Genomic DNA, 25,004 nt, shown 5'->3' with positions numbered 1-25,004 from the left:
AAAACTCATAATACCCTCCGCGGTCTTCTGACCGCGGAGCGGTATTATGGAGGGCGGAATTCTGGCGGGCGGCCTCCGCCGCCCGCCGGAATCGTAATGAGGGCCTTTGTGTCAATGGGAAATGGATATACAGATCAAGTCACAAGGTTTTGTGCATTGAACTGTATATCGTTTCAAGACCAGTGTGAATTGTTTCCGGAAAATGAAAATGAGACATGCTTAAACTTTGCATGAAGAGTGGCTGACACATTAGATGAGCTAAAATCCTTGCAGGGACGTGCCAGCAAAGAGGTGAAACGTTCCTGGCAAAGAATGCAATGTGTACAGAGGTCTGATGACTTATGGGTTTCAGAAGAGGGGAAAATGGTTTTGCCAAACAGTCTTTTGTCACAGTTTGCGAGGTTTTACCATGGTCAAGCACATGTTGGAAGAGACACAATGATCAGATTGTTCAAAATCGATTGGTTCAATCCAAACTGCAGACAAGCTGCAGAGGTTATTTGTCACAGGTGCATCATTTGTCAACAGATGAATGCTGGAAAAGGGACTGTGGTGAATATGAGCCACGTTGGGAGAGCTGGAGGTCCGTTTAGCAGGATGCAAATGTATTTTATGGAGATGCCTGTGTGTGGAGGCTTGAGATATGTGTTGGTGATTGTGTGCATTTTCAGTCACTGGATTGAAGCTTACCCTACACATAGGAATGACAGCCTCACAGTAGCAAAGCTGCTGCTTAGGGAGTTAATACCACGTTTCAGATTCCCGATCTCCTTAGAATCAGATAGGGGCAGACACTTTGACAATGAGGTGATTAAGCTCTTGTGTGCTGCATTAAACATTGAGCAGAAGCTGCATTGTAGTTATCGCCCTGAAGCATCAGGACTAGTGGAGCAGATGAATTATACCTTGAAGTCGAGAATGGCAAAAATGTGCGCAGCTACCAATATGAAGTGGCCAGATGCATTGCCCTCAGTGTTGATGTAAATGAGAAACACACCTGACAAGAAAATAGGACTGTCTCCTCATGAAATTCTAATGGGCCGAGCTATGAGATTCCCCCCGCAGTGCCTGCAAGTGCTCTTGTGAATATCACGGATGATATGGTGTTGGACTACTGCAAGGGTCTGGCTGACGTGGTCCGTTCTTTCTCTCACCAGGTGGAGGCTACCACATTGCCACCGATAAGTGATCCCGGTCATACCCTGAAAGCCGGTGACTGGGTGGTTGTCAAGAAACACATGAGGAAGTTGTGTTTGGAGCCACGTTGGAAGGGGCTGTATCAAGTAATACTGACAACTACTACTGCTGTGAAATGTGCAGGTCTTCCAAATTAGATACATGCCAGTCACACAAAGAAGGTGACGTGTCCAACTGATGAGGAACTTTAAGCGTCCAAAACAACAGCTGCAGAGAAGGAAGTCTCAGGGCCGGAGAGTATTCAAAGGGGAACTGAGACTGAAGGAGAACCCGCTGAGGACGGCTTAGTCACTCAAAACGAGTTCCAGAGGGGTGACGGTGAGCCTATCTCAGCTGAGGTAACAAGGGAACCGACACAAAGAGAGGTTCTCCCAGAAGCGGACGGATACAGGTTTGAAATTGAGCCCATAACAGACCCTGAAGACGAAGGGAGTGAGGCAGAAGGAAGTCGAGGTGTTCTGACTCCTCCTGAGCCGCTTGAAGAGCCATCAATAGAAAACACCATAGCACAAGAGGAGGGCGCTGTTCAACGTCCTGAAAGGCCAAGCAGGAAGAAAACACTTAAAGGAGATAATTGGCCAGAGCCACATGCTGCAGGAGAGAAAGTGATCCCTAATGAAGCAATAGAGCAAGAAGTTGACACAACCAGGAAAGAAGATCTTAGTGAAGGAGAGTTACAGGGTGACCGCAAACTGAAAAGAAAGAGAGTTGCAAACAGAAGGTACGCAGGTCCTGAATGGGCGTATGCAACATCAGCTGAATGGCAACAAGAATTTTTGGCATTCTGATCATGAGTTATACTAGAGATAATAGTAATAAAGGTAGGATGTGTGGTTGGTTGAGTGGTATTCTGGGTATTGTGTGTGCAATAATAATTATAGGTGCGATTGTGGGAATGCCATTGGTGGATAAGAAAGTGACTAACAATGCTTCAAATCCTGAGACTGCTGCACTAACACCATGGGAAAAGTTTGAGCAGGATACAAAATACTTGCATGAGGGAACTAATTCAAAAGGTGAACTCTCTACAAATGTCTTCTATCGCTTGCTGAATGAGTATGTTGACAAAATAGATGCGAAGAATTGCTATGTGTGCACAAAGATTCCTTCATCAGTACAAGAAGGGGTTACTTATCATAGTCTGCCACTAACCTACAGGATAAGCTGTAGTTTGCTGTTAATAAGATTCTATGATCAAGAACATGTTCAATACTTTTATTCTAACTTAGATGTAGTGTTTTCCTTTGTGTCTGTGATTGAGTTTCTAAATAAATTAGCTAGGGAACACAGCATAAAATTAGTTAGGGGGTTCTTTGAGCCGACACTGACATTTGGGATAGCTTATGCGCACTGCAATAATCTAACTTGCATACTAATGCCTGTAGAAAAGACCTTCTTAGATCACACTGATGATAGACGAAAAGCATTAAAAGAAATGCACGCTTGCAAATGATTATGCTTACACTGCAATAAAGACACAGGGCAAATTAGCTATAGATGCATTACACGTAGGAAGGCTTTGTATATATAGGCCAGAATCTGAGCATGACACTTTATTTGTGGGAACGAGTGAATGCAGGCATGTGTTTTTGTTTCAGAGTAAATGGACATTCATGTTAAATGGACAGGATCCAGCGATCCCTGGGATCTATTATATATGTGGGCTTAATGCGTATTACTGTCTTCCAAAGGGATGGTATGGGACATGTTATTTGGGAATAGTTTTCCCAAAGATTTACCAAATTGATGACTTAAAGCAAATTCCTAAAATGTCTGAATTACATCATACTAGACATGAGAGAGAGACAGCGGCTGCTGTCGTTTGTGACATATTTGGAGCCATAATTCCTTCAGTGGGGGTTATCTTAAACTCCATAAAGATTCAAAAGTTATCTACTATTGTGGATAACATGCTGACCAGTTTCACAGGGGCTATACTCCTGATGGATACTGAACTTGCTGCGGAAAGAGCTATGACTCTTCAAAACCGGCTTGCTTTAGACATTCTTTTAGCAAAGAGTGGCGGAGTCTGTAAGATGCTTAATGAGCGCCATTGTTGTGTATTCATTCCTGATAATAGCAAAACGATTAGAGGTATGGTTACTAACCTAACAAGAGATAGTGCAGATTTGAAGGAGCTGAAGGAACCTGGAGTTTGGGAAAAAGTTGGGAAAGGAATTACCAAAGTAGGGAATTGGTTTAGTAGTATTTGGAATGGGGTTCTTGCAAAAATAATAGGGGATATATTGATTGTCCTGACTTGTCTATTTGGACTATGGTCATTATGCAAAACTAATAAAAAAATTAAAAGAGGTTTGGCAAAATGTAATAAAAGAAAAGAAGAAGAAGAAAAAGAGAAAATGTTCAAAGAAATTTGGGAAAGATCACATAGGGAGGAAGAAATTGAGATGCGTAATTTAAAGAAAATGAAAGGTTGTGAAGGGAAAGGTTTTGTGTGATGACAAGTGTCATCAGAGGAGGAACTGGGAGAGCGTAGCTTATATATACTTAGAAATTAACATGAAATGTTTATGAACTAATGTGTAATAATGCCGCATAGAAAATGTATTAATATTTTTGCTAAACGTGCGCTTGAATTGTGCCCACAGGAGTGGCCACCAATATATACAATGACTAATGAAACTGACTAATAATGATGAAATGTTATGTTAAAATATGATTTTGCACTAATATTAAAAGGTTATTTGTTAAAGTTCTGCTAATAAATCATTAGGCCTTAGTTAGCATGAGTCGAGGCCTAGCTGCCCGGTTTCATATTAAATGTGTTTTTCAAACGTACAGTGTGCTGACTTGCTGAAGGACATGAACTCTTGTTTTTCCAGAGCTAGACGATGAATGTAACTGTAGTAGATCCGTTCTCATGAAATTTGACTTGCTTAGTGAAACATTCTTGCTGAATGCAACAGTGTAGACTACTCGCAGGTACAAGGTCGCCTGAACCGGTACACACAATGGAGCCACTGACTGAAGATGTGCAAAGGACCACAAGAGTATGAAATCATACCGGACATTCTACCCACTGAAGACGTCAATCATAAGGACCAATAAACTACATGAGAACAGTTATGGGGTGACAAATTTGATGAGCTAATTGAAAACCTATTGGATGGAGATAGTGGGGTGCAACCCCTCAACCAATGAAGAATTAGGGGACTGTTCAACAGAAAAGGGATAAAAACCCTTGACACAAGGAAGTGAATTAGAATAGGAGACTAGGAGATAGAGGAGGGTGAGATGCTATTTGCGATTTGCTATGACCCAGACACTTTGTCACTCTGCATAGAGACTTTGCTGTTTGGTTCTTTAAACCATCCTTGCCTTAAATTGCCCGTCTACACTTTACCTCCTTATGAGGGAAGTGCCCCTTTACCCGACTTGCTGAATTCCTGGCTGATGGCGAATCAACTGATGTCCTGAGGACGAAGCCTGAATCTGAGTGCTGACCCAATACGGAGGGTAACTATATGACAATGAAATTGTGATTGTCTGTTTGCTTTTCCTTTCTAGGTACCAACTGCTTCTTTTGACAGAGACCATAGTTAGACGCTTTTCCAAATTTGTGTTACAAAATTGTTTTGCATGAAGCCCAACATGCCAATGCTAATTCGAGGTTAGATGAGGGGTTCACTAAACAGACACAAATAGACAAATGACTGAATCTATGCTTTTTTGAATAATGTGATAATGATACTTTGCTAAGGATAACCTATGTTGACGTTGTGTTATATTCTAATATTCGTGATTCTTGCTTTGATGAAATCTTATCAGAGTTGCAATATTGTGACTATGCTAATGTATTTCTTGGTTTTGAGACTAATAAACTTACTAGTAGAATTGTAATCAATAGGGAATAAACTTCCTATAATAGTACTAAACTGGTGTGGTTATTCATGAATGAAAGGTCATGGTGGTTTCTGAGTTTTATTAATGTCTTTGACTAATCTGAATTGTCTTATTACGGTGAATATTGATGACTTTATTGACATATTGATTGACATGCTGATTAGTTATCTCATCCTAATGTGTCTTCAATCAGGGTCAAAAGATTGATTGGTCTAAAACGAGTCCCAAAGTGAGTAACTTAATTATAAAGGGACGTGTCAACATCCCTATAGGTTTTTAGTAAATCTGTATAAGGATGTTCTCAATACTCTTCACTGTCACTATTTTTATAATTAAGGCTCACAGTTTCCCGTTTTCACTGATTTTTACAGATAAATACAGATAGAACACAACGTTTCCTGTCTATTGATTTTTAAAAGTGTGCCCATGCAGAAAATTGTGCTTCTTCTGAGTGATCCCCATGCTGTCCTTCATGAATTCCAGGCCAACAGCTGAGCAGATGTACAACAAGGGCAGTTAAAAAAAAAACAAGATGAGACTTTCTTAAAAACAGGCATATGTTCACATATATCGGAATATAATACTAATATTTACCTCTGGGTGTAGTGTTCTGTTATACTTCGCTGCTTAATTTGCTAAAACAAGACATGCATCAAAGTATGAGTGCATGTTTATTGGTTAAATAAATGTGGACATACTGTAATTTATAACTCCATTTATTCTCAAAACACATAATAAACATGTATAAATACCAATAAGATGGCTAACAATATATATAAAACATTGAGATGTTATGCTGGATTGAAAGGTATTCAGCAAGAGGATATGGTTTCATCAACGCACCAATTAGTGTAGCCAAAAGAAAAATTATAAATCGTACTTGAAAAGCCCGCCTTCCAGTCTTGGTTAAATGTTATATACTATGCCCCGAATTTCACCTTTTAAACTCACCCCACCCAGCCCCATGCAAGGACACAGAGAGTGAATATATAGTTCATTTCATATATGCGACATCCTAATTAACAGATTCAACCTCTGTAGCAAAGTTCGTATATGCAAAACACAACGATCCTGTTTTAACGTTCTTTCTCACAACGGTTATGCATAACACACACAGAAACATGGAAAAATTAACGTTTGTGCAGAGTCTGTTCTGTGCTACGCTGTCCATTAAGTCTGTCAAATTCCAGGCACTTTGTAATTAGTGTTTTCCCTTAAAATCGTGCTCAGCAAACATTTACAGCAAAACAACAACAATACAGATTCCCATTGTTCAACCCATCCCCAGTTACTTGTTCACATCTAGCAGCTGAAGACAGCCACCCAGAAAAACTGCTATTACTTTCCTCTTTAAACCATGGCAAGTCAACATATTTCTTGCCGTTTTCACTCCAGTAATATTGCATGGACGATTATTTACACTTGTTCCTATGTATCCAGCAACATTTGCCTGTAATGGGAAGCTGATTGCTACAAATTGGTTGACCGTATGCTTATTATTAAAATACTCAGCTCTCTAGGTGGGACCCCTTTGGGCCAGTAAATTTATCTGGGTGAGTAGACAGCTTTGACAGATTCTCAAAATCTTTATTAAAAATATTGTTATTGAGCAACATGCAGGAAATGCAAATAGTAAACATTCATCATGCAGTACATTGTGGACAGGCGGGAGGGGGGATTGTATCGATATAAAAATACAATAGCAATGTAAAACATAATAAGACATAAGCATAGATTATGGTGCATAGGTACAAACCATTATGCATTACTCTCGATCAAAGAGCTACCCGTGCCTAATGCAATCGTTGTAACTTTATAAAACCACGTAAGTGACCTTGCCTATTTACCGATAAAGGTTTGAAAATTCTAACCAATAACGACCCTAGATCAGCAGTAAAATCCATTCGTCATTATACAGTATGGCACAGATAGTGAAGGATGTGCCACTAGCACCTGACACATGCATTATACTTAGCTTATAACTAAATCTTCAAATGCTATAATTCATGTTTCAAAGAGAAGAAAGGCCCAGATAGCCTATGCGGTGCATAATGTAAAACAAGAACAATCCAAGGTGGAGGAGAGAAGGGTGCCTACATCTCGAATAAAGTGCTCCTAGTGCATAGTGCACACATTATTATTATATATATATATATATATATATACACACACATTATATACTACATGGGCCCCCTTGCATGTCCTTTAAAATATACAAATCAAGAAATAAAAAACAGCAATGCTTCTATTCTAAAGAAACTCCACAAAGCATATTTCTAACAAAACCCTAAACCATAAAGTGCTGTGTGCCACGACTTAGATGCTTTTCAGAATTGATGGATACAATCACCTAAAACTAACCAATTGGTTCACTATACATCATATTTAAACCGCAACTGTCTTAATCATAAATTATCACCAAGGTAACTGGGCTCAATTGAAGCCCAGATTACTGAAAACCTCAAGAGGCACCCAACCATAAGCTTCCTCGAATGCTCTAGTTATCTTCATTTTTTCCTGCCAATGATCTATACTTGGACTATCTGGCATCCTCCATTTTTTCAGGATTAAACTTCTAGCAACTGATATGCGAATAAAGACTAGCTATAGCAAGTGTTAATGAACGTATCTGACAGTGTGAGGAGCACCAAATAAAGCTAACTTAGGGTCAGGCACCTTTGAAAATTGGGCACATTTGCTTATTTCTGGGAATATCGTGCTCCAGAACTGGTGGAGTTTTTGGCAAGTAAAAGAAAAAATGTGAAGCTAATCTCCTGAAACATTCGACTGACATCAGAAACATTGATTGGGTATTGTGTCGATCATCTTATTCATAGGACTAGGATTGTGGTCCCTCCTTGGACAGAGTGCAAACCTCTGCCAACTAGAGACCAAATTTTTAACATAGACCATGAAAGGAATTCACCAATATGTTGGCTTTCTTTGTTTGTTTATTTTGCTTAGTAGGCTTGATGACCACTAATCTCTTTGATCAAGAAGAAATCATTCAGCTCCTGCTTAGACATTACAAGTTGTCCTTTCCGTCAGTCCAGTTTCCTTGAAGCTTTTGGCACCACTGCTTATAAGCGTATGGAGTTTGGAATGGTATTCCCTGCTTTTGTGGTCTTAAAAGGAAAGAGCATTGCAATGGAATATGGCCTTGAAAGCCTCCAATATTATAGAATCATCATCAGAATTTAGATTTATCTCTAAAAATAATTTTATAAAAACTCTTGTGTTGTCTACCCAAACCTGGTCGAAAAGTAGAGATTTATCGAACTGCCATCAAGGTCTTTTCCTGGGTAAGATGTCTAACTTAAATTGTAGCAAAACGATTGAAAGATCAGAGAATGCACTTGCCTAAATGTTGACTACTCCCCAATTGTTTGAGAGTGTGAGGAGAAAAAACAAGGGATAATACAGTATTAAATTTAAGTGAAAAGCAAGTGTATTGTGTGAGCTCCGGATGATCCACTGTTTTAGCTGTTTCTTGGCTGTATTAGAGTTATCTAATCTTAAATCCTGTATATAATTGAAATAACCACTGCAAATTATCGGTCCATCTGTGGCCATAGAAATATTGGGCAGTTGAGCCAATGGTTCTGTATCTTCTCTAATAGGTCCATAGTAATTCACCAGATTCATAATACTGCCCCTGGCTAGAACCTCAACCCACAGCCACCTCCCTTTTTTATTTCTCATGACTTCCCTCACTTGCCAATTAATCGATCTTGCCAAATAGATTGCTACTTCCCTTACCAAGGCACCTGCTGATGCAAAATATGCATAAGAATACCTTCTCGGATTAAACGCTTTAGGACTATCTCCTTTGAAATGCGTTTCCTGAAAGAAGATAACTTCCGGTTTAAAGGAAGATAACCAATTGATGAGGGCAGCACTTTTGCTGTTGTTTAACATCCAATTAACAGTGCTTGTAATAATATTACTCTCTTGGTCCATAAGACTCAAAATACCCTCCATCTTACTGGCCAGTCCCCCACCTCGTTACCCCCTCCCTTAAAACCTGTTAGACTACTGTAACCTAAGAGTATACTGAAATTCTCTTGAGAACATGACTGCTAATTTTCTGCCGACCCCACCAACCCCCACCCCTACACACACACCCAAAAATCCCCCTACTAAAGTGCCAATCACCCCTGTCCCTACCACTACCCCCGCCCCATTTACACCCCATCCCCAGACCCACCCCTGCCCCTCACCCTAGAAGGGAGAATTGCCCACCTTCCTTCCTGTCCCGCCATTCCCCCTCTTAGGTGCCATTTTGCAGCACCTGACTGCACTCCAGACAGAACCCCCACATGCTAAATAAGAGTATTATAACCACAGCTAGGTATAGAAAATGCCTCACACCCAACACCATCATTCTATGGCTACTGTTACATCATAACAGATTCGTAGGTGACATCTTGGAGATCCTAGCCCAGAAAAGGCACTGGGCCTTTACTAAGGATTAAAAATGTAGAGTGCAACTTGACATCAGCTACTATATTTTGGTGAATTAGCTAATTAACTTATACACTCCTGAATAAAGTGCAACAAGTACCTGGTAGAACATACTATACAACAGCTAGCACACCATTCAAATTGCCCTGATAAAGTCTCAGATGTAAAGTACTAGGGGCCAGATGTGTCAAAGCTTTTTGCATTCACAAACGGCACGAATGCCCATTTGCAAATGCAAAAAGCCCTTTCAGAATGTATCAAAAGCATTCTGAATGCAATTTTAAGGAATCGCTAAAATAGCGATTCCTTAAAATTGCGACCCTGTTTAGAGAGTCGCAAATTGCAACTCTCTAAATAAGAAATCGCAAATAAGGAATCCTTATTTGCGATTTCTAAAGCACATGTATGAAGCAATTCCTTACTGCAAATTGGGCATTAAGGAATAGCTATTACCACCAAGTTGAACTTGGTGGTAACCATGTGCAAATTTTAAAAATGCATTTAAAATGCATTTTTAAAATTTACATGTAAAGCGCACATGCCCTTTTGGAATGTGTGCACCTTACATGTTGTTAAAAAATGTTTTGGGGTGCAGCAGAGGGGGCCTTAGGCCCCCAGCACCCTGGACTTTGCATTTCCCCAAATTGTGAATTCCAGTTCGGAATTCGCAATTTGGGACATGCAAAATATTCTCAAATATGGGCCGACAGGCCCATAGATGCGTATGGGGGCCGGTATCGTAATTTGCGATTCGGTAATAGCATTTGCAATTTTTAAGAAATCACTATTACCGAATCGCAAAAGGCTTTTTTCATACATCTGGCCCTAGACCTTTAGCAAGTTTCAGCAAAGTGCGAAGTGCCAATCAGCTGTAGTTAATAGATATTTATGGAGTCGGAAATATGTTTACAGGCTAGTGGCCACCCATTTCCCCAAATCCTAGGTGCAGCAGTGAAAGCACCAAGTGCAAACGTATTAGATTCCCTATGTCATAAACCAAGTGGTGAACGTGCCAGCACATCACCCCTTGCATCCGTATCCAATAAAGTCAGGGGTGGTAAAAGAAAGACTCATGAACCCCATCACTTTAACTTTGTACTCTTTGCAAAACACATTGCATCTAATGTGGTGCATATATGAAATTGCCGTTTTAGAGTACTTTCAATTTCAACTGTTGGGCTATATAGGCCTGGGCCACAGACACTTTAAATTGTCCCAGTAGACCTAAATGGTCAGTCCGCCTGCAAGCTGCAACAGCTGGCAAATCTGAAAAGACTCGGATCTATGTCTTATCTGGCATTGCAAAATTTATTTTCAGAATGGCCATTGTGAGAACGTGCTCCTTAATTCAGTAATCTGCAAAGTTCACAATGATAGTACAAGGGTACTTTGGTTTGCCAACTGCTGTGTGGGGACCTGATCCAACCTCATAATGGTGAAATCTGATGGAGCATGCTCGAGAATACAAGTTATGATCAAAGATTCCATAAACTGGAGAGTGTTCTGGTGATTCCCCATATTTCACGCTCCTTCCGGCATCCCCGCAAAGCGTAGATTGGCTCTCTTGGCATCATTTTCTATCTTGTCGATTTTTTTCTGTGAACCCAGAAGCTTTTGTTGAATGCTGCTTCCATTCTTATCCCAAGTGAGGGAACAATCCTCCAAATCTAATACCCTTTGCTAAACCTCCTGCAATTGTTAAGGTATTTGCTGGACAATATCCTCTATTCTGTTGAGCCTCTGATGGGGTACAGCAACTTCCTTGGCTTGAGTTGCCTTAAGATCTCAAATCGCTGCCAGAATGCTTTCAAGAAGGGGCTGGAGTGATATTGGTTGATTTAGATTGGCGGAATTTATCAGTCCAGGGATCAAAACAGCTGGGGCAGTGCCAGCACTTGATGGCAGCAACTGCTGAGCCCCTATTTCTTTCAACTGATCTGGATGTTGCAAGGCCATCATCACCTGGGGAGCAGTTGGCTGTACTACTGAGGACTGCTCCACTGCCACACCTAGCATGTCTATGGAATTATTCAACTCGGATCGACTGCGTGACTTATCGAAATCCACCCTGGATTCTTCCTCACGTGTTGCCACCAATACAGGGCCTGACAAGCGAGGCTCTGAGGTTACGGAACTGCCCTTTTGAAGCCTTGCAAATAATGGGTAATCCTGTAGCCCTTTATTATTCTCTTTTAAACTGTCCAAACTAGGACTGGCCTGATTTTCTCTTGAACTGGCACCTCCTTCGTCCTCTCTGTCCTCCAGAGCATTACTGCCCAACCCTGTAATCACAGGGCTAATGACTCCTGAGCGAGATGGCACATTTCCCTTCTGCCATTGGTCAAGGACTCCACTTGAGGATGTTTCAGAATCCTCTCCATGTTGGATAGGAGACCTTAAAATGTCTGTCAGAGCCACTCTCTCCATACTCACGCTCTGCATGTTGCCTCTATGCACCAACACTTTATTTCTACGCACTGTAACGAGACGAGCCTACGCAGCGCGTCTCTTCACTTCACTCTTAGCCTCAAAAAGAATGAACATAACATTTAAAGCAGTACCATACTCAATATAACACACAGTCGATTAGGCCACTCCACCCACTCTTTCTAAGAAGGGCGCTGTCGCCATGCCAATGATGTCAAATCATGCTCTCCATCGAGGGTACAAAAATCTCGAATTTCAAGTTCTATCTGAGCGTGGGCATCTGCTTAGCAAGGCGAGGAACCCCAGAAGTGCAACCACTGGTGGGGTTGAAGCACATAACAGCACCAGTGGCTACCCCCTATCAGCCCATCACCCCGCAAGGTGTTCCCTCGTCATCCAGTCTGCCCAGACGTAGGTGGGTACTCCAGAGCCCCTGAAGCATTGCAGGGAGATCAGGAGACCCATTAGTCAGCGAGAAATGAAAATAACATCTAGGAAATCAACATCCCGGCATTAGAAGTCTTCCAGGACAGTAGGTGTTAACTAGAAAGAACAGTGCAAAGTACATTATATGGTACCTTGAACAACAACAACTAGACGGTGGTTCTGCAGTGTATGATTTCATGGTTTAATCAAGAAGAGAGAGCTGGCAGCAGGCCCTGGAGGCCCAGGCAGTGAAGGTGGGGGGGGAGGGGCAGAGGGCAACAGGGTGAGGGGCAGGGCAGCCACGCAGCAGACAGGCACAAAACCGAATCAGGCGAGGAGGGGACAAGCAGTACAGCGGCCGGATCCTGCCTCTGACCCGCGGCCCACACACCTGCCGTTCGTATAGGGGGACCCACCTACCGAGGTATCCCTGTCCCCCTCCCCAACATCCCCATGCAACCACTCAATCATACTAAGCCAGGATTCCAAATCTCGCTCTGCATGCTCATCCATACGGATTCTATGAAGTCGATATTCCTCAGCAGTCGCCCATTCAAGAAGATCATTCAGCCATCTATCACAGATCGGCGGGTCGGGGTAGCCCACTAGATGGCAATGCGCCTCTTGGCCAGAACAAGGCCCAGCTGCGCGAGTCTGTGTGCCATTTTTTGCCCTTTTTTGGAGATGGGCAGCAATCCCAACAAGCAGTGTCACATTGTTAACTTCACTTTCACAGCTGTCACTGCCTGTAGCGTTTGCACTATCCTACACCAGAAGGGTTGTCGGGAGCTGCATGTGCATGTGACGTGTCCAAAAGTGGCTGAGGATATGCCACAACACGCGCAAGTGTCCGGGCGTGTTGGGAGCATTCTATGAAGGCGTTGCAGCATCAGGTACGCTCTGTGCAAAAAGTAAAATAGTGTCAGTTTAAATCTGGCAATACTAGACCCTTCCTGCACTAGTGTATGGGCCCTATTCCATTCCCCATTTGCTTGTGTCGCATTTACGTCTACCTGTCTGTCTTTTCTAGGGCTGCGTAGATTTGGGAGAGGAGACCTCGGTCACTGCTTGGGTCTATCAGCTCCCTCACGAGTTGGGATTCAGTGGGCTCCTCTGGAATCGAGGTCCAAATCTCCCAGGTCGTTCGTGATATGCTGACATATTGCAGGAATTGTCCTTGGCCGGTCCCAACGAGGGTCCCGGCCTTCTCTAGGTTTATAAAAGAGCTATTTTGATATAGATCTCCCGTGCTATTGCAACCACCTGCTTGCCATATCGAGATGTCTAGTGTGTTAGCGATACGTGCAAAAGGGCAGAGCCACCAGATTGGGAGCAAGTGAGTGTAGGACGCTCTCTGCAGTTCCCGAGTGACCACCCACTCCCACACTTGCGTCACATGTGATATCACGAAGGGAGTAGCCTCCGGTAGTCTAGCACTGCCCCTGAGCAGGCTTGGGAGCTGAGACACCAACTTGGAGCCATCCAGTAGCTTTTGTTTCCCGTTTGGCGGCGTCATCGCACCACATAGCTGCGTACTGCAGCAAGCCTGCCATGTAATATAGATGGAGATCTGGTATTCCCAATTCACCGTCCGCCAGGTCCAGTTTCAGCACCTGAAAGTGGACCCTGCATCTGTTACCCGCCCAGACAAGGGACAGCAGCAGCTTATCCAGCTGGCAAAATAGCACTGGTGGCAACTCCCAAAACGAGGTCTGCATGATGTACAGGCAGCACGGGAGCAAGACAATTTTACTGAGCACGACCCTGCCCATAACAGACAGTGGGAGTGTGGTCCAAAATTGGACAGAGACCCGGAGTCCATTCATCACCCTATCCATATTCAGCTCATATTGTAGTTGAGGGGAGTGGGCCACCCGTATACCCAAGTACTGAAATGCCTCAGTCTCCCAGGTTAGACCCACCTGCGGGAGTTCCGGCGTCGCAAGGGTCGCCAGAGACGCCATGGGGTACAACTCCATCTTCTGTCAATTCAATCAATTTTATTTATTTATGTTTTGGAACTCGATTGAGGTCCACATAAGGATAGACATAACAATAATACTTTTTTGTCTCAACCACTCTTTTCACCTAAAATCTAGTTGGACACATTTACAATTTATACAATTAAATGTTCTATAAAAGTGCTCAACAATACTCTTTCCAAGCTTATAGTTATTCACTACTTTACTCTTATCAAAGTACAAAAGATAAAATAGTGCAAATGCTCGCATCAGTGCAATTAGAATATCATTAAGCGCAAAAATATTAGACTACTTAAGCTCATTACCAGCCATTTTTGACCTAAAGGTGCCAAGTGCCAGGATATAGATAAAACACTAGTATAAATAAAGCAGTGAAGTACAATATAGACACCAATGGACTAAAACAGTACCTTTAATACCCATAATACTAAAAATATAACCGTATGCATGAAATGGGATATTCGTAGGCCGAGCCCCCTTCTTACTTAAATGCTTCTTACTGAAGTACTTTGCTTCCTAAGCCTCGTATAAATCATGTAGTTACAATCTAATTAAAACATTAGTCAATTAATTTCCTAGTTCGACTTCACCAAAGAACCCCTCATGTGGACGTATAATAAATACTATTGCCCCATCCCCTGTGGGACCTCGGTATAGTAAGGTGTATTATTATACCGGAACCACCTAATCATTTTGTCTCATATAACATCAAGTACCTATTTACTTATAAATCAATTAACTTGCTTTACAACATATACAATTAGAATAAATATAAAAAACATTTGAAAAAGTAAAAAAATTCTAAAACAAAATAATTCATTAGGTGGGTCATAAAAGGTTCGGAGGTATTCAGACGCAGACAACAAAGAAAGCTGAAAGCAAATTGGTTTTAGCCATTTACGCCGGAAAAAAGCAAGGGATGGGCAGACAAATAATACGTGGATTAGATCTTGAGATTCAGCCGAGCAGAAATTACACTCTTTAGCTGTACCGTGCCATTTCGCCAGTAAGATATTCAAGGGGAGCAAGCCCTGGCGAAGTAGCATCCAAAAACGCCTAACTCTATGTGGAATATTCCATGAAATATAAGATTGTGTTTTTGGTATTACTAGTGTTTGCTAAATTCATAAAATAACTTTGTTTTTGCAGCTCTCAAGATCTAGACGGAAACTCAATGCCCACGTTGCCTGCTTCAGATTAACTTTTAAATGCAACGGAGGTAGTTCCCGTACCAAACTTCGGTCCAGCTCCAACCTTCCAAGAGCATAAGAAAGATTCTTACAAAAGGATTATTTGGCCTGACTCTTTTCTGGTAAGAGTTCTTTCTTTAATATAGACCTTATTTTCCTCACTCCTTATTAGTGAAGCAGCCAAACCAATAACCCCTGCTCATCCTTGGACTTACGCACTTCGGAGCCCCATTTCTGGCCTTAAGGCTGCCACTGAATCAGCCATATTAACAGACATGAGTTTTCTGGGAATTTTTCCTTCTGACTGATTCAGGAACCCCTATTTATAAATATCAATGAATTACACACCATACAGGAGGAATTGTGGAATTTTGGCTCAGTATATTGATAAGAGGTATTAAAAATACCTTCTCCCTGTAGCTGTATACAGGGCCCCTAGGCCTCTTGCCTGACAATCAGTCTTCGATTTATTGGAGGCAATGTGGGTGATGTAACTAAGGTTCCCACTGACTATTTTCCCTAAAAAGGGATGTGATTTCACTATTTCTATTTTTTGCTTTCCCAATAACCAGAAATGGGAAAAGGCATCTTTTGTCTCCCCAGAAAGAAGAGAACCTTACTTTTTGAGACGTTGATCTTCAAGAATTGAGATTCTGAGTATTTTGACAGAAGCTGAAGACAATTCTGTAGATCTTTAGGAGTTAGATCAAAAATTATGATGTCATCAGCATATAACAGGAAACATATTGGGTACCCACCTAATTGCGGTGGAAATCCCTTACCCTGGGAGAGGTAGGAGGGGAGGTCTGAGATGTATAGGGAAAAAAGCAAGGGCACCAACAGGCATCATTGCTTTAGCCCATTTGAAGTGGGTATCTTATGGGATAACCCTTTATCACCCCCTAGAAGGATTCTACACCAAGTGTTGGAATGGAGAACTATTACTAGCTCATGGAGGAGTAGAGGCATCCCTATACTGGCCAACTTTGCCCATAACAGATCTCTGTCCACTTTATCGAAGGCCGTGGAAAAATCAATGAAGGCTGCATATAACACCCCGCCTCTCAGTTTTACATATTTTTCTGAGATAACTTGTAACACGGCGATGTTAACCAGGGAACTATGTTTGCGCCTAAATCTAGATTGTTCCAGGGTGATAATGTTATTCTCCTCTGCTCAGGACGTGAGTCTGGAAAGCAGACATTTGCTGAAAAGTTTACCCACTGCGTCCAAAAGGGCAATCTGCCGGTAGTTGGCAGGGCAATTTCGGTCACCCTTTTTAAATAAGGTCACAATGATGCTACCAACCCAAGAGGGAGTTATATTTCTGAAGACACAACATCTTCTGAAGACCACATATAAGACCTTGCTCCAAGAGCTGCTGTCTTGTTTCATTACCGAGATGGGAAGTTCATCAGGTCCCATTGCGGTAGAGTAATGCATAGAACGAATAGCAAAATCTATCTCTTTTATTGAGGGATGGATAAGAGAGTGCGTCCTCTTACAGTCTGGGATCCTGAATGGTTCGACCCCTTTTGAGGCGTACAGGAAGGTGATGAATTCAGACCAGCGGTATTCAGCGATAGCAACAGGTGATGGGCAGACTATAGACCCGCAACCTTCACCCACCAATGCCCAAAAGCGCCTCACCTGACCCTTAGTTGCTGTTTCTCGGAGATGAATCCAGAGCCTGTCCCCAGATTCTTTATCGAGGTGGGCCTTCAAGTGCCTCTTTCTCCTTTTTAACAGAGCGACCCTGGCTTTCCTTTCCCCAGAATAAGCTAAATACTGGGATCTGACCAAGTTATTTATTTCTCTATTTAGATCAAGTAGTGTGTGGGGGATCGTTTTCTGGGTGTTTTTTACCTTTCCAGAAGAGGTATTTACTAACAGCTGCTTCATAAATGTGGAAAAATATTGAAGTTCCACCCCATTCCAACTAATCAGGTCAGCAACCGCAGATACTAGCATCGCCGATACGCCTGCTACTCTTTTAAAATTACACTCTGTCCTCCCTGTCTTGTTGTCAAAACTCTGATATCTCTGAGATAGCCCACCAAACTTCAAAGACTCTATAGATGGAATGTTTGTTTCTAATGTAATATAAAGCAAATTATGGTCATTATAGGAGGTGTTTATAATCCTAAAATCTTCCAATAGACAATAGGAGGAATAACCAAACACCAAATAATCTAGAATTGCCCTCCCCCCCTGGTATATATGTGTAAAAGAGGCTGGAGAATCAGAGGGAGGCCTACCATTGACAATAATACAGTAATTTTTCTTGAGAAGGCTAAGGAGAAGTGTCCCTCTTTTGTTGATTTTTATTGAAGGGGGGAAACGCAGGCTGGAATTCGAAGCGCGGATTCTCTCTCTGCTTCACGCGTTTGGCATAGGGCATAGTTGGAAATTTTGCAATTTAGGTCTCCCACTAGTGCTATAAATGGGGGAACCTCCCTGTCTAAGGCATCCTCAAGATAGGCAAAAAAACCTCTGTACCAAAGAATCATAGGCTGCCTCAGGAGGAACATAAACATTAATTTATAACAATGGTGTGGAGCCTCGCACAGTATTATGCAATTGAATGGTTAATGCCATAAAGAAATTACTAGGGTCTTTATAACAGGTGTAATACCATTTAAGTGTGTTGCACAATAGGCAGGCTACCCCCCTCTTTAGCATTCCCCCTTACAATCAATAACATAATAGTCATCCCATAGTAGGTCCTTATCTGACCAAGTTTCCTGAAGGCAAACTAAATCCGGTTTTAACAAGCTAAGGTAGGATAATTTTTCCCTATTGAATTTTACCCCTGCTGCATTCCAGGAGATAATTTTTAAACCTCTGTTAGGAGGAGGATTGAGACGGGAGCTCAGGCCCCCGCTCTTGAGAAAGGGCACCCGGCAGCCTACCCCAGTCATCCACGGCATTATCATAATTCTCGCAGTAGCACCTGCCTATCGTTCCCAATTAGGGAAACTTTAAGAGCCTGTAGATCTACTCTAAATCTAAACACTGTATGATCGATACATTTATAATGCTCAGGAGAAAAAGGACAATTAAGGTCCTGATTCACTACCTTATCCCCATGGAAAACAGTAAAAGACAAACAAGGGATAACATCACTCCCACAACACTGCAAAAAATCTGCGTGTGAATGGACCAGGCTCGCCAAACGCATAGAACAGAATGTGATACTAGCCCTAAATCCTGCGTTAGTCGGCAACAGGGAAACTAGATAAATGTCATGGCTTGAAATATGTTTCAGTAAGCTGGAATCTGAGAAACATCTTAGGAGAGTGGATCTGTTTAAGATTGAGTCTACATCAAAGATAGGTAGCAAGTCTACAATATAAGTATCTGCGTTATGACCTAATAAAGGAGCTCCTTCCCTAGCTGAAGAGACATTGAGATCATTAGGGCCGTCCACCAGCATAGGAAGCAAGAAAGGCGTAGCTGTTAGATTCAATGCTGGAGTTGGTAAAAAGTCAGTTTTATGCTCCCTTCCAGATTCCTTGCTAGATACACTAGGACTTGGTGGTGGGAGCAAATAAGAGGACTTCGTGTGTGGCTCCGTATGTATTTGAGGAGAAGTTGGCACCTCAGGAAAGAAAACCTTCCTTCTACCTTTCTTTTTAGTCCGTCGATTTAGTTTTCTCAATCTTTTATTTCTTTTCCCGCCTTTAACATTGTCTCCCTTCTTAACTCCATCTCCCATAGATAATGTAGAAGGAGATTCCATAGGATCACTATTTTGGTCGGAAGTTTTTTCGAAGATTGAGAATACCTTCGATGTAGGCTGATTAGGCTTTACTAATTGCTTGTGCTTTGACATTTGAGTATCAAAGATACATCGAATGAAATCTACAGGGCTATCCAGCAGTGTTTTTGCCTTGCTGGGGCCATTGCATTGAGGTTTACCAGCTTGCGTGCTCACATCCTCACTCGGGCACTCCCTCGAGGGCTCCCAAGGTGTCACACTGGAGAACCTCTGATCTTTAAATAGCTGCTTGGGGGCAGCACTGTTCCGAAGAGGATTTAAGATCAAGCCCCCCTTTTTGTCTTTAGTCAATTCCAATAAGATTGCTGTCACAGAGTCGAGAATGCAATCTGAGCCCCCTACAAATTCCTCCAGGAGCTTTAGAATTGATGCAAGAAGGTTTTCCAGGCTAAACAGTGAGGCTGAGAGCCTAGCCTCAGATTCAGGAGGTTGAATGGGCTGGATACCACTTACTTCTAGAGCAGGCGTCGCTGATAGATGAGAGTGGGGGTATAACGAGTCATGTAGAGAAGGGTTACTATTAAACAACTGCAAGCCAGTGGACAGTGGTATACACTTAGACTAAGAATCCTCAGGAGGAGGAGAAAGATTGTTAGCCTGGAAACCACATCTCTGGTATAGATCTAAATCCACATCAGGCAGCGTAAAATCTTGAGGCCCAGTGGCTGCAGACACTGTTGATAAAATGGCACCACTTTCCAGGGGGCTTTTTAGTGCCATGTCAGCTAAAAAGAATGAGCTGACTGACTGGGCGGGTGTGGACGGAGGGGAGGAACAGAGCTGTGGCCCGGACAGACTCCGATAAAACCGCGCATGCCAGATATTCTCTGCAATCTCTGCAGAGGGTACCGAGTGACCCTGTCCCAAAACCTTGACTCATCTTTGCTGGTTTTCCTCCGCCTGATGTAGTTCCCTTGAAAACTCTCTTAAGGACTCTCTCCTGGGTGGCTGAGTGTCAGAAATTGTATTGGAGGGGGCTACTCCATTTGATTCCTGTAGTGAGATTTTCTCTTTTCCCCAGAAGGTAAATAATTGCTTCTGCGTCTGACCCTTCAGCAGGACTGCACGATTTGCTTTGTTCCATAGAGGGTTAAATTTAGTTTTTAAGCATGATCTTCCTAGGAGCAAAGCAAATGACCTGAACGTAGCTTCTTCATGGTCATTGTTGAATATACTTCCTCTGAAGGGCACAAAAGGAATAACGTGAACGTCTTGCTGCTCGGGCAATGCGGGCAAGATAATTCCCACCACCTTCACCAACTAGCCTGGCCTGGTGGAAAAGACTGCTGGGGCCTGTTTTATCCTCCTATGGGCCCGCTGAAACTATAAGCCTCTGGCCCCTGCTCAAACACTGGCCTCTAAGGGGCTTCTCACTAACTTTAGACCCCACCGCTAATGTTTCAGGGCTCCTGGGTTTTTAGACCTCAGCTACCAGGACGCATCTCCTCTTGCAGTCACTAATCACCACTCCAAACAACGGGTGAAGCTTCAGCCCTTTACTCCATTTTCTTAACAAGCCACTTAGAGAGGATACTGCAGCTGCAGCTGCTCACCACCATGACTCCACCAAGACTAACACTCCAAGACTCCCCCGACTCTACACGCCCCCACTGGCTCATCACCTTCATTTCGGGGTTGGTGACATTATTACAGGGATCATGGAGGGATCATGGATGCAATCACCTCCCACTGCCACACTCCAGCTCCAGCTCCCACGTAGCATGTAGTGCGCAGAGGAGGCCACTGCTTTGCACAAAGCAGCGCGAGCCCGTTTCTCCCCTCAGCCTGAGAAATTCAAAGCCCTGTACTCCGTGCCCTGGCCCTTACAGGGCCTTTCCATTGTGGGGAAAGCATCCTCAAAATGTGCGCAAGTCAGCTCCACCTCCTTTCGGCCTGGGAGGGAGCTCGGGAAGCTTCCTCCATCCGCGTCTGCGTCTGTGGCATCGGCAGGCAGCTGGTTCTGGGTCAGCGGGCGGGTGATTTTCCGAATCCTGCTCCGGGGAACGAAGCATCAGGGGGACGCAGCGTCTCACACTTCCATTCGCTTCAAACAGCTCTCTATTGCAGACACCGATCACCGATGTCACTCTTTCATCCTGCAGTGATCCCAGTGCCACGAGCTGCACTTAATCACGTCTTCAGGATTTCAAAGCTTCCTGATCAGTCTCTCGACAAGTGCGGAGCTCTGGCAGAAATTATGCACAGTTATGATATTGCACAGACTGGTGACCCGAAGCCGTCCAGCTCTGTACTGTGAAAGCCCTCTGACTTCAGTTCTGCGCATGCGTAAACGCGTTTCTCAACAAATGACTATTTTCCCGTCTTCTGTCTGTTAAGATCTCCCCAAAGTCATCCATCATATGCAATAGGAGTGGAATCAACTGTCCTGGGTCAGTGACATACACCAGGGCGTCATCTGCATATACTGATACAATATGTGTTGTGGTACCTACCCTTATACCTCACTCCCAGAGTACTGGCATGATATGCACCGTCAGGGGCTCCATCGCAAGCGTGAACAGGGGCAGCAAAAGCAGGCAACCCTGTTGCATGCCACGTTCGATACCAGATGGATCGAACACTATTGCCCCAGTACATACCCTCACCCTCGGAGCTGTATACAGCAGGCGCACCCATGACACGAAGCTCGGCCTGATCCCCATTCGGCTCAGCACCTCCCACAGGTAGTCCCAAGACAGAGTGTTGAATGCCTTTTCGATATCCAAGGCAACTAGTGCGGCGCGCGCTGCGGAGTCCCGGGTTTCATGTATCCCATGGGATAGCCTTCGCAGGTTCACATGAGTTCCTCTTCCCGGCATAAATCTGCACTGGTCTTCGTGCACCAGGTGAGTGACAACACGGCTTAGTCACATTGCCAGTACTTTGGCAAGTAATTTTACATCTACATTGAGCATGGGCAGTGGCCGATAGAAGCTGGGGTCGGAGTGCTCTTTCCTCGGCTTCGGTATCATGACTATTAAGGCTTCCCTCATATGTGTTGGCAGCGCACCGTCCCTGTGAGCCTCAGAGAGTGTTTCCAGCAATCCATGGAGGACAGTTGCAGAGTATGTACGGCAAAACTCAACCGGTAGGCCATCAGGTCCCAGTGTTTTTCTGTATGACGTAGCCTCCAGGGCTTCCTGTAGCTCCTCCAACATTATCTCTCCCTCAAACCCTTCCGCCTGTGCCTCTGCTAACCTAAGGAGCTAGAGTCCTTCCAGGTACTAGCCCACCTGGCGACCATCTTCGCGACCTGGCAAAGTGTATATGCCTCTCAGATGGTCTTGCAGGAGTAAGTTTACCCGCATTCACCCTAATAACATTTCCCCGGTCTGCCCATGGAGCAACAGGATTATTGGTGGGGGTCTCTCACACCAGGCCAGCATGCATCCCGAGCAATCTCCCTCTCGGTGCAGTCACTGTCTATAGTCCTACCTGTTCAGCCTATTCCAAATGGCCCCTATTCGTCTATGTACCTCTTGACAGCTTGCTTTATCTGGATTACTATCTCCTACCCGGCTTTGGAGCGTAGTCAGGATGCCCTCCTGCTGTGTGAGCTCCCGCTCCAGTTTCTTTCTGATACCATAGGATTTACCAAGGCTTTCGCCCCGTATGATGACCTTCAAGGCCTCTCATTCTGCTCTGCGAGTCAGGGCCGTGTTCCAGTTCTCCCTGATATTTCCATTTAGTGCTGTCTGTATCTCTTCCCTATATTCTGGGTCCCCGAGCATCTCAGGCTGCAGTCGCCACAGGGGGCGTCACTGACCTGGGGGCATGAATCTTACATTCCAACACAAGAGGGGGGTGATCTGATAGGAATCTGACCTGGTAGGCCGTCCGCCAGACAGCTAAAGTGCCATCATTTGCTAACAGAAATCGATCCAACCTGCTGTAAGCTGTGTGGGCAGGTGCGTAGCAGGAGTATGTTTTAGTTGTGGGGAGCAGCTCCCTCCATATATCGACAAATTGCAGTCTAGTCATAACCTCACGGAGTCTAGCGGTCATGTGGAGCTTTCTGCCCAGTTTCCGTGGGCATCTGTCTAAATTGGCATCTAAGACGCAATTAAAGTCACCTGCCCAGACAATGAGCATTTCAATGTAGGGCAATAGTTCTTGCTCCAGATTCTTAAAAAAATCAGCATTGTCAGAGTTGGGGCGTGTACATTCAGGATGCATAGTTCACGCCCATCGAAGTTCCCATGTAGGAGTACATAATGGCCCGCCTCGTCTGCCAACTGTCCCTTTAACTGGAATGGTAGCCCAGGAGCAACCTATACCGACACCCCCCTAGCGTAGTACGAATACGTGGATGAGTATAGCTGACCCTTCCACTTTTTTTGTAGCTTTTGTGCTTCAGCATCTATCAAGTGTGTCTCCTGCAGGAGGGCAATGTGTGCACCGACTCGCCTGAAGTATGTATGTATTCTGTAGCATTTTACAAAGGAGTTCAATCCACTCAAGTTCCATGTGATAATGCGCATTAGTTCACCCATTTCAGCCTACCTCAGTCCGCATCATGGCACCACCCCCCACCCTGCCCACCAGCCGCACGCACACGTAGCAGCACAGCTCTCTCTCCGTGCTCTGTTGCAGCATCCTTCATTGTAATGCACGCAGCTACCCAATTTTATAAAACATAACTCCAAAAACAACAAGTAACAACATCCAACATCCCGCATCCCTTCGCGGGTAAACACCTCTGAACAACTAGTGTCTTCCCAAGCCGTGTGTGGTTCATGCTGTCCCCTCCAGGTGTACCCAGAAGGCAGAGCGTGTTGGCTACTCCCACTCTACAGTGAAGGACTACTCAAGTTGTCACAGGTTGGCGTGCAAGCAGATCTCCAGCACCCCCCGCAGCCATCCAGTTCGCACACACTGTTCCCAAGTGTCAGAACTATAGCAATACAGTGAAGGCTGTAGAGGATGCAAGAGGTAGTAGTCTCGTAGAAGATAAGAAGGGTATAAAAGGTGGAAAAGAGATAGAAAAGAGGGGTAGTTGCTGAAAAAGTGGGAAGGTTAGCCTTCATAGCGCCCCATCCCTGTTTGTTGTTGTCGACCCGAAGCCCCGCCGCTCCCAACGCAGGCAAGGCAGAAGAAGAAAGAAGTAGTGGGGGAGAGAAGGGAAGAGAAAGGAGTCAATGTATCCCTGAGTGCGGCGATGGGCTAGGGCCGCTGTGGTTGTCTTGGGGGCGGGAATGAGCAGCAGAGTACAAGGTGGAGGACAGAACCTCCTGTCTCAGCTTTTATGTTCCTGTTCATTCTTTGCCCATTGCACACAGCCAGCAGGTGCATGTCTCCTCTACTGCTGTGTCGTGCATCCTCCACGGCTCCGCAGGAATTGGCAGTGTCCAAGTCATCAGTTGGGCCCTCCTCTCCCTGCAGCGACACAGTACAGGAGGAGGCCACAGAGGTGACAAACTCCACCAGCATCCTGGCCTCCTCTCTCTCCTGTCTCTTTCTCTCCAGGCTCAGGGTGACATCTAGGGGCACTATCACCCTATCGTCCCAGCTGGTACAGCGTCATCTGTTTTTCCTGCACCTGGTGTTCTGCGGATCCTTATTCCAGTGGTCATCTCCATGACCTCTTCCATGGGGAGTCTGCGGGGGTCCCTCACCTCCTCTGAGATCCAGGCAGTCCCACACTGCTTGTGGTGTTTGGAAGAAGTGTGAGCG

Source organism: Pleurodeles waltl, chromosome 11 (genome assembly GCF_031143425.1).
Source record: "Pleurodeles waltl isolate 20211129_DDA chromosome 11, aPleWal1.hap1.20221129, whole genome shotgun sequence".
Taxonomy (NCBI): domain Eukaryota; kingdom Metazoa; phylum Chordata; class Amphibia; order Caudata; family Salamandridae; genus Pleurodeles; species Pleurodeles waltl.
The sequence above is the reverse complement of the archived record's forward strand: the minus strand, read 5'-3'. Positions refer to the sequence as shown.